Below are 11,516 nucleotides of genomic sequence, written 5' to 3'. Positions count from 1 at the left end.
AAAAGATGAACCGCATGGATAAAACACATACACGTGCATTTCTCACAAACACCATTGTTAGCCCCATGTGTTTACCCCATCGGATCAACACAATAGTAGTAATGGGTGAATTTGTCTCAAAATTAAAAAAAACAAGTGTGCTTACTGCAGGTAGTGCAACTGGAAAACGAATACACCGCATATCGAAAAGTGGACAGAGCACTGTTTTGTAGATGATTCTACTTTCTGAAAAGATAGGGGGAAAATAACAACGATTTTCATTTTTGCTTTGTTATAATGCTATGGCGTTCTGACAAGAACGTACGTGGTATATTAGTTTTCTTGTTTGGGATTTCCATTATTTGTCTGATCACAACCGCAACATAAGGCTCCTGTAAACTCTAGAAATCTTGACAGTGATAGGATACAAAAACATGGGATGATAGTGTTGACGTAAAAATCTGGCTAGCATTCTTTGGACCTTCGCGTGGCTGAACGAGAGACGGACAAAGGATACCCTTGCTAGTGCAAGAGACCTTCAATGCGTAAGTCAGATAAGGAATCTGGGTCTGGTTGAGTAAAGAGTTTTGGATTAGAAATGGTATGTACTTTTCATCATTAGAGATGCTCCTATTTATAGTTGAGGAGAGGCGGTGATGTGGAGGAGATCTCCTTATTTAGTAGGGACGTACTGTAGAGGGATTCGAATCCCGAGTACGTCGTAGATATTCTCCAAGATCTCGGAGAGATCCGTGTTGCGGTAGTCTCCTGAGATCTTCGGTTAGGATGTCAGGTAAGTCCAGTTGGAGTAAGGTTGAAACCTTTGAGGACGATGTTGTGCCGACCTGGTTGCTTTGCGAAGGGCGGGCGATGCTTAGTCGACCTTAGGCTCCCCGACTCACCCTTGATGGTGGTTGTGGAGCCAAGTTCGAGCTGGTTCTTCAGTCGGAAGTGATCTTAAACCGAGTCAACTGTTTGATTGGACTTGCTTAACTCCTCCGACCTGACCTTTTATTGGTTAACCCATTTTTCCTATAACTGGTGGTAAGCATCACCTCATTCTTTTAAAAAAAATAAATAAATAATAGAGAAGTAGATAAAGAAGAGAGATTGAGAGGGAAAATGAGTTTTCATTGCAAACATTTAACTAATATATTTTCTTACAAGAACATAAAGAAAATAAAATTAAAAACCACACAAAACCTAGAGTTTTCATTCCCCACCTCACTCCCTCTCTCTCTACTCTACTCGCCTTTTTCTTTTGAGCTACAGCATGGTGGTGTTCTCGGACCAAGCGATGGTCTCGGACTAGGCGGCGGACGGAATGGCGCACGGGGTGTTTGTGCTTGGGCGGCTGGTCGCCCAAGCAGTAGGAGCATCATCAGGACAAATTTCATCAAAGCAAGCAGGGTCGATGCTTTAGTCATTTTTCTTGAGATAGATGAGTGACCAAGTTACAATGTAAGCGCTTGTCATTTATAGACGTAGGCGTATGATCTTAACCGTCCACGTCAAGATAGACGCCTTGTCACTGATCCTTGCATTTAATATTAACGGTCAGGATCTTTTACACAGAAAGGATGTATTGGAACACCCTATCGGTCTAATTTTTGGCTGATAACCCCCATGGAAGTGTCCCGCACTTAATGGACAGTCCAGATGGATGATTGGACACTGAAAATCGTGGTGGTTTCCTTGACAGCTTTTAGCAGTCGGAAAAGTCGTCGGTGACAAAACCATATATTACCCTTACCTTAGGGTCCACCTTGATGATTTGATGTATATTCATGCTGTCCATTATTTTTCCGGCCTATTTTAGAATATGGTCTTAAAAATTAGGTAGATTCAAACCTTAGGTGAACCACACCATAGGAAACCATCAGGATTGAACGCTTACAGTTAAAATCTTCACAAGGCCAACGGTTTTTTTTTTTTGTTATCTTGTTAGTACACTCCACTGTCAGTTCACAGTTAGCCACCCCCACTAGGGAATCATTACCAAGACCTCATTGTTGAAACGAGGTATCCTTCACTCAATCTTCATAAGGCCCACAGTAACGCAGACAGTAATATTTATTTGCCATCCAACCTGTTGATAAGGTCCACCAGACTGTAATGCCAACAATAATATTAATTTTCCATCCATACCCTGCGTAGATTTCTTTTAGGCCCAAATGGTTTTTAATGGTTATTCACCATTGTTTTCAGTGGTGGGTTCACTTGAGATTTGGATTTTCTTAAGTTATGCCGGCAGGTCCTATAATGAGCTGAAAAATGAATGGACGGCATGGATATAAGAAAAAATGATCATGGTATGCCCCCGACACAGTAAGAGTAACACCCGCTAAAACGTTAGTTGGTTAACACATGCCCATTGCCATCGTATTCCCATAAGCAGATTGTGTCATCACCCGCATCCACGCTAATCCATCCGGGCATGGCTCTGCATGGCCCATCATGATGTTTGGCTTTCATCCATGCCGTCCACCCATTGTTTTAGATCATTTTAGGATATGAAACCAAAAATGAGGTTAGATCCAAGGCTCATGTGGACCAAAGTGTGGAGATTGAAGGGTCACAGTTAAAAAATTCTTAGGAGCCACGGAAGTTTGGATCAAGCTGATATTTATGATTTCCCTTCATCCAGGTCTATGTTACCTTTTTAACAGGTTGGATGATAAATAAAAAGCACAGCGGGCCCTAAGAAGGTTTCAATGGTAAGCCTCTTTGTCACCTCTACTTCTTATGTTATGGTACAATTGAGCCTTTTATCTACCTCATTTTTGGGTTTATACCTTAAAATGATATTACAGAATGGATGGACGGCGTGGATGAAAGCCAGACATCATGGTGGGTCTCGCAGAACGCTGCCTGGCGGGGGCAGGACGCAATTGGCTTCCATTTTTTCCGTATAGAGAGAGAGAGGGAAACGAAAACCCTCTTCTCTCTTTCCGATTGATTTTTGGTTATTTTCCTTATTAGATCGGATCTATTTCTTCTTCTCTTATATCGATCAAGTTACAACATGTGCATTTGATTTAGGCCTTTTGCATTTGAGGGTTTTCAAATCCAATTTTTTTTCGGGTCGGGTCCGGATAAACCTCTGTCCGGACCATCTTGACCCGGATACCCGAACCGATGGGACTCGAACTGCACCAAACAGACCCGAACCGATAGGCGAGTGGGTAGTGTAAAGTATATTTTTTATTTTTTACCCTAATTTTCCTAAAAATGGATGGACGATGTGGATAAAACATATAGATTGCATAAATTATGTTGATCAAGTCATGAGGACCCAGATGAAGGGAAAAAATAAATATCAGCTTGATCGAAAAGTTTTATGGCTTACATAACGTTTTTAATGGTCAAAATTCATTCAACACTGTTTTTTATAATGTGGTCCACTTGAGATTTCAATATACTGAGTTTTTTTTTCTAATGACTTAAAAAGATCTATAAAAATAGATGGAGGGCATGGATGAAACACATACATCATGGTGGGGCCCATAGAGCACGGATGTCCGGTGTCCAGGGGAGTAGCCAGTCCGTTTCCAGCTGTAATACGTCTGGCCGCCTCGAGCTGCAGGCGCTCCTCGAGCTCCGTGCTGTACGGACAGTTCAAAGGAGATCAAAGTTATGGGCCCCACAGTGATGTATTTATCATATCTGCACCGTTCATATACTTTTAGAGATAATTATAGAGTTTTATGCAAAAAAATAAATAATATCCAAAGATCACGTGGCCCACACCACAAATAGTAGCAGAGAATGATTTTCACTGTTAAACTATTCGTGTGGTCCACTCGATAGTTAGATTTGTCTTATTTTTCATCTTAAGCCTTAAGACAAGCTTGGAAAATGGATGAACGGTTTTGATATAACACATACCCTATGATTAGATCTACAGACCTTACTCACTTGGATTAAAAAATCACCCTGTTCAGCTCTGCTTGCGTGAAAGGCAAGTAGTTTGATTTTCGTGCACTGCACGTCAAAGATTCAATAAAAACGCTGTATACGTTAGATTGGAAGTTCTTTCATACCCATGTGGGGCCCACCTTGATGTGTATGTTTTATCTAAGCCATTCATCAATTTTTACATATTATTTTAATCATTGAGTACAAAAAGTAAGTATATTAAAGGTTAAAGTAGATCATACCACATGAAACAATTTAATTAAATTTATATATCCGAATTCTACCTAACCCGATCTGACTTGGTTTTCCTAACCGAGTCGGACACTGTTCGAGTCACGAAAACCATGCATCGGATCTGTCCGAATCATGTGACCCAGATCCGGGCACGGATCGGATCGAAAACCCTCTTCTCTCTTTCCGATTGATTTTTGGTTATTTTCCTTATTAGATCGGATCTATTTCTTCTTCTCTTATATCGATCAAGTTACAACATGTGCATTTGATTTAGGCCTTTTGCATTTGAGGGTTTTAGTAATTTGATTTGAGGATTTTGAGTGTGAAAGTTCTTCTACTGTGACAATTCCATGGCATTTGAAGTAGCATTGGATGACAGTGCATTGCTTGAAACTATTGATTATTGATGAATATTGATCCTGTTTAATTGCTTGATTAATTCATTCTCTTAATGTTTTTCCAAATCATTTGTGTTATGGATAAAAAGCGATCGACTGGGGTGACTTGTGTGAGATGAACTACAATGCCCTTAGAGGAAGAGTTCAGCTCCGACCGCTAGACCCAAGCCCTAATACTTCGATTATCGGTGAAGAAATCTGAGCTCCTACCAAGCTCGGACTAGCCGATGAACTAATACATTGGTTGGTTGGTACGCATTGAGGCTGATCTCAATTATGATCCAACATCTATCTTAGGACGGCCTCAGACTTTCAACCTTAAGGTTGGTATTGTCTAGTCGACTTCGACTATCTAGTGTAATCCCCTTTGGGCTCCGACCTGTTGGTCTTATCGCTAAGGTTGTCCCAAGATCCATGCCGAGGATCTCGGAGGACAGCTACTTGTCAAGTAAGGGAGCCTTCCATCTAAGGAGGGTGTCCCATGACTATAAATAGAGGTCCACTCTATAGAGAAAGGTACGCTCTTAAACCCTAACACACATATAGACCCATATTCCCTATCTAACTTAGCCATTGGAGGGTCCTTTGTCTTAGCCAGGGTCTCCATTGGAGTTCTACTTGTGCAATCCTTAAAGGCATGGCCAGGACAATCATATTTCAACATCAACAGTTGGTGCTGTTTGTGGGAAACGATAGCAAAGCCGTTCTCATCACCAGTTCACTTACAATGGAAAAAGGAAAGAAGAAGGTCTTGGCCGCTACTGCAGTACCTGCATAGGCTTCAGTCGACATTCGAAATGCACCATCTCAACATTAGGCAGGATCTGCCCCCATAGCACCTACTCCGAAGTCCCGTAGCCAGAGTGGTCAACTCATCTCTCTGGAGAACTAGGTCTAGTCCTTAAATGGCAACATGAACCGATTAATGCAAATTCTGGAAAGGGAAGATCTTCCTCCTGGCCATGGGGCAAAGGTCAGCGCTACTACCGTGCAGTCCCGGCCACTTCGAGTTCCCCAGAACCCTTGTGGATCTAGGACACAAATAGGGCACAACCAAGCGTTAGCCAGGACCGCGAAGACTATCAGGCTCGACGACTCTGATATACGCCATATGTTGAAAAATTAGAGATGAGGGAAGGCCCACGAGATACTCTCCAAGACAGGAGAGAATGAGATCCCCTGGGAGGCTAAGCTCAAGGAAATTGTTCACAACCCCAAGTGTAGGATTACGATGTAGTAATAACTTATGAGAATGAAGTCGAATCCACATGGACTAAACTTGTATGTATTCTGAAAAGAACTAGAACTAGACGAGGATCTAAAACTGAATTTTGGAATAAAAGAAAGTAATTATGAATAATGTTTAAACTATCAATTAAATGTGAGAACTAGGGTGCCAAAGATCCACTTGTAGCTATTAAGATGCTGCCTTGCTATATTCAATAAACACAAATCAAATTGGAGTCTTATCATATCCAATTGGAAGATAAAGCAATTTAAATCAAATTTGAACTTTTCATTGACCTAATTCTCAATAGAGGAGAATTGTGAAGATTGGAAGGGATTCCATCACCCTACCATGCCCAGGAGATGATGGTGAACAAAATTATTTATCAATCTCACAATTTTAAAATGGAAAAGAAGATACTCAAACTGTCACAATATTTATTATAATTTAAGTCACAATAAATCATAAAAAATTGAAAATATTTCTTAAATTCAAACTATAAGTCAATGAAATTTAACATAAACAAGAATCAGAGTAAAATAAACATCCAAACACGTTCCAAGCTTCACCTCTTAGCCCTAGCTAAGAGATTTAGCAACCAAAGACATGATTGAACTAAAAACTCTTAAACAAAGCATAAAAACTAACTAGAAGAAGAAGATTGAGGAAAAATGAATGACTCCTTGAAGTTCTCCAACACTTTGCTCCACTCTTCCAACCCTAATTCGTGCTTAGAAATAATTAAGAGACCCATATTTATAGTATTTACTTGGACCGACTTTGAAACCGTTTCAAATTTATGAAAAAAGTTACGACCGAAATTGGGTTCGGTCGGACCGAAATAAAGTTAAAAATTACACTTTCTTGCTGAACATATTTGCGCGATTTCGGTTGGACTGAATTAAGGCTAAAAATTCTATTTCTCGCTGGACTGTTTTGTCCGATTTCGGTTGGATCGAAATTACACTTCGGTCAAACCAAAAGTCTGTTTCAAGAAAATTCTACTTTAGACTCAGAATTCTAGAATATATTTTTTCTGGACATTTTTCAGTAATTTTCTTTTTCCAGGACAATTTTCAGGATTCCTTTTCTTCACTTCAAATCTTCGATTCTCTTCATCCCTCACTTGGTTTCCTTCAATCTTTGGTATGTGAATTCTTCATTAATGACTTTCAAATATCTAAATATTCATTTAGTAATCTTTTGAGTATAAATCTTTCTTTTGGCATCACTTTTACCTTAAACTCTTGAAATCACCTCATAAATGAAATATGCATAATTAGATTGATTAAGTACTATCATGTTTATAAAACCAAGGTATAAATAGGGGGAAAGATGTAATATTTCACACTCAACTGAAATACAAGGTCAAATCGGTGACATCCGCTAGGCCTACTGCGTAGAAGTCTTGACCTCCATCAAAGCCATGCTGGAAGAGACCAAGCCTCCGTTCACTGATGATATCATGGGAGCCAACTCTCGCCTAGATTCTGGAATTCATAGATCACCTCCTACTCTGGGACTGGCAATCCTGCCGGGTACTTCGAATCATTTAGGGTTTGAATGGAGCTCTATTTTGCTTCGAGCTCGGTTATGTGCCGATTTTTCTCCCTAACCTTGTTAGGAGCAGTGCGAAGGTGGTATCGACAACTGAAACCGAAGTCTATAAGCTCGTCCGTAATTCTCAGTAAAACCTTCATCATGCAGTTTATTGGTGGGAAGGACATGCGAAAACGAACGACTCATCTCCTCACTATTACCCAAAGGGAGAACGAACTGTTGAAAGACTACATTGCACAGTTCAACCCGGAAGCGATGCAAGTAAAAGGTTACTTAGACTAGATAGCTCTGGCCGCAATGATAGCCGGTTTTTGAGAAGGAAGGGTTTTCTTCTCGATCGACAAAAACCGTTCAACGACCTTAGCCGACCTCCTCAACCGGGCCCAGAACTACTCTAACGCTGAGGAGCTTTTCAGCTCGCAAAAGGCTGCCCAGAGTGCCTGGAGTTCGGCTAAGGATAAGAAACGTAAAGAGGTGCAGCTGCAGGCTGTCAACAACAAGAGAAGAAGGGATGAGGACTCGAGCAAGAGCCAATGCCTGAACTAAAGCAAGTCTTACACTCCTTTAAACGCCACCACGGAGCAGGTCCTTATGGAAGTTCGTGGCAAAAGGATCCTGAGGTGGCCGAACAGGATGAAGACCGATGCTGAGAAGTGAGATAAGAGGAAGTATTGTTACTTCCATTGCGACTATGGCCATGCCACCAGCGATTGCTTCGACCTCAAGAAAGAAATTGAAGCTCTAATCCATAATGGACATTTGTGGGAATACGTCCATAGGAGGAGGGAAGAGCGACCAGATCAAAGGGCTGAGCAGAAAAGTCATCGGAACGATAATGAACCGACAGGGGAGATCCACACCATATTTGGTAGACTCGCAAGTGGAGGGGATTCTAACAGAGCACATCAAGCTCATGCTAGGAGCATAAGAGGCAACAACTCAGAACATCATATTAACATGGTGGCACCCACAAAGCACCATCTAATAACCACTTAAATGAGGTAGTACTTAACAAATATATCTTATAGTGAAGCTTTCAAAATGAAAAAAAAAAAAAAAAAAAACAATTGGATATTACTTCATGGTGGGCCTTCTCCCCCATTGTTTCCATTGTTGTGGCCCATCTAACTTCAATTCTTTATGGTTTTACCAAATACGCATTCTTTTCAAATTCATGAATTTGGAGGATTCTTGTATTTGCATTGGATCGAGATTAGCAAATTTAAAAGTCTATTATTTGGGATCAAACTGCACATACATAGATTTTGAGTGCATTAATTTGTGTATGATAGAGAGTTTAACATCACACACACACACACACACACACACACATATATATAATATTACACTCACAGCTGAGATTCAATAGCATTGAGAATGACTCTTGAAAAATAATAACTTGAGGAGAGACTCCAGCATGCTCACGGGGATTGCACGATGCCGGTAACTAGGTAGCTATTGGACAGTGCTTTGTGCATCGATCATGATGTATGTGTTTTATCCATGCTGTTCATCTAATTTTTCATATCATTTTCGAACATGAACCCAAAAACAAGGTAGATCTAAATCTCAAATGGACTACATCACAGGAAAACAATGGTGATTGAACACCCATAGTTAAAAACTTCATAAGGCCCACTATAATGTTCATTTGCCATCCAACCTGTTTGTTAGGTCACACAGACTTGGATGATAAGAAAATAAAAATACCCAATTTATCCAAAACTTGTGGAGCTCAAGAAGTTTTTAATGGTGGGCATTGAATCACCGATTTTTCCTGTGGTGTGGTCCATTTGAGATTTAGTTCTACACCTCATTTTTAGCTCATCCTTTAAAATAATCATTCAAAATGGATGGACAGTGTGGATTAAACACATACATTATGGTGGGGCCCATAGTATTCTTTGCGGTAGCCACCTGGTGACTAGCAGCATCACGAGGCAATCCGTGTCCCTTGGATGCATGGGTACCACCCGGATGTGGATTTCTAGCGAAAGCCTTTCCTAGGAAGTCCCTGCGCTAGGATGCTACATGGGGCCACCATGATGTTTATGAAATATCTACCTGTTCATCCATTTTTCATGTCATTTTAGGAGATGATACCAAAAATTAGGTGGATCCAAAATTAAAGGCTTACATTACTGGGCTCCACCTTGATGTTTACATGCCATCCAAACTGTTCTTGAGTTCATTGCCAGTGGGATGAAGTGAAAACGCAAAACCATTAGCCTTTTCCTAAACTTTTGTAGCCATACAAATGTTTAAATAGTGGTCATGGAATCTCCATTGTTTCTTCTCCTGCGACCCACTTGAGGTTTGGATCCACCTAATTTTTGTTCTAATGTCCTAAAATGATTTGAAATAACGGATGTATGGTGTAGATTTCTCATAAACATCGTGGCCCCACGTAGCATCCCAACACAGGAAGTTCCTGCGAAAGGCTTTCTTAGGGAATCCGCGTCCGGTACCACCCCCATCAGGATGGGCGGATTGGTTGGTGTACCACACACCACCAATCCAGCTGGTGTGGGTACGCCGAGTTGCATGAACGGTTCAAGGAGATCAAAGTTACATTTCCCCACAATGATGTATTTATCATATCTCACCGTTCATCACCCATTTGGTGGGATCATTTTAGATCCTTCTCCCAAAAATGAGTAATTTCCAAGGCTCAAGTGGACCACACTACAAATAGCAGTGGGGCCAATGATTCTCACCGTTAAAACATTCGTAGGGCCCATTATAGTGTTTACTTTCCATCCAATCTTTTCATCAGGTCACACAGACATGGATGAAGAGAAAATATATATATATATATATATATATCATTTTAATCCAAAATTTCTGTTAACCCCCAAAAGGTTTTCAATGGCAGGCGTTCAATCCCCCACTGCCTTTTACAATGTGGTCCACTTAATTTTCGGATATGTCTTATTTTCAGTTCAAGCCCCATGACGAGTTTACCAAGTGGATGGATGGTTTGGATATAATTCATACCTCATGATGGGACCCACAGAACTGGGTAACGTCAACACACTAGCCACATCGTTGGTGTGTGGAACACAAGCCAATCTGCTTCCCATGAGGACTGTAAGCGTATTGAGCAGCTAAGTATGCTTACGGTACTGAGTAAACTCTGTGGGGCTCACCATGATTTACCTATTTTATCCACTCCGCCATCCATTTTACTAAATAACATTACACAAACATGGATGAATGGAAAACACAAATATTAGCTTGTGCCAAAATTTCTATGGCCCAAAGAAATTTTCAGAGGTGGACATTCAATTCACACTTTTTCCTGTGGTGTGCTCCACTTAAGCTTGGATATGCTTCAATTTTGGGGTCAACCTATAAAATGAGTTGGAAAAATGGATGGATGGCGTGGATAAACCACATACATTCATTTCGGGCCAAAGACACATGTGTGGAGACTTTTTAAATCGAGAGTCTCAGAGGAAGACTCGCTTTTCCTTAAGTTCTCAGTTGTGGGCTGCATTTGGACCATCCAAAGGATCCAAAGACAATGCAACTCGGTGCGCTCGGAATTGTAGGTAAGGGACCATGGTTATAAAGGGAGAAGGTGATGGGCACTCTCTTTGTCCTACAAGCGTAAGGTTTCTACTTCATAGGATATGACAAAATATCAGGGATTGAATCAGTTCTTCTGAACAAATGATGCCAATGTGTGTGGAATGTAGTGTGGTGATGCAATGCTACTGTAAGCAATGGATTGGCTTAGACAAGTCTACCCGGACTCACTTACTTGGAAAGAGGTCGAAACTTAGTCGATGTAAAGTTTTGATAAGCAAGATTTGGTATATTGGTGAGCCACAGAGCATACACTTGGGCCGACTAGATGAGCAGGTGGGTTGAGAGTAGAGATAATGATCCACAGTGCGAATGCAAGTATGGATAAAGTTGATTACAGTTGGGCGAGTGGGTGAATGCGTTTGTTGCAAGGATTGACTTGGGCAGACTAGATCAGCTTTTTGATGGCTCAAGTGGTGAAGGTTAGGGGTTTGACTAAGTTGACCTAATGTTAGAAGGGCTTCCTCTCTTGTAGTCTTATTGTCTTTCATGGATGGATGAGGTAGATTTCACTCTTCTTCTCTCACTCTTCTCTCCCTTAAGCTTTCTTAGTGAATGGTGAATGATAAGAGATGGTTAAACATAAAATGGGAAGGGATATTTATAGG

Source organism: Magnolia sinica, chromosome 10 (genome assembly GCF_029962835.1).
Source record: "Magnolia sinica isolate HGM2019 chromosome 10, MsV1, whole genome shotgun sequence".
In the NCBI taxonomy this organism is placed as follows: Eukaryota; Viridiplantae; Streptophyta; class Magnoliopsida; order Magnoliales; family Magnoliaceae; genus Magnolia; species Magnolia sinica.
Note: the sequence above shows the minus strand (reverse complement) of the source record.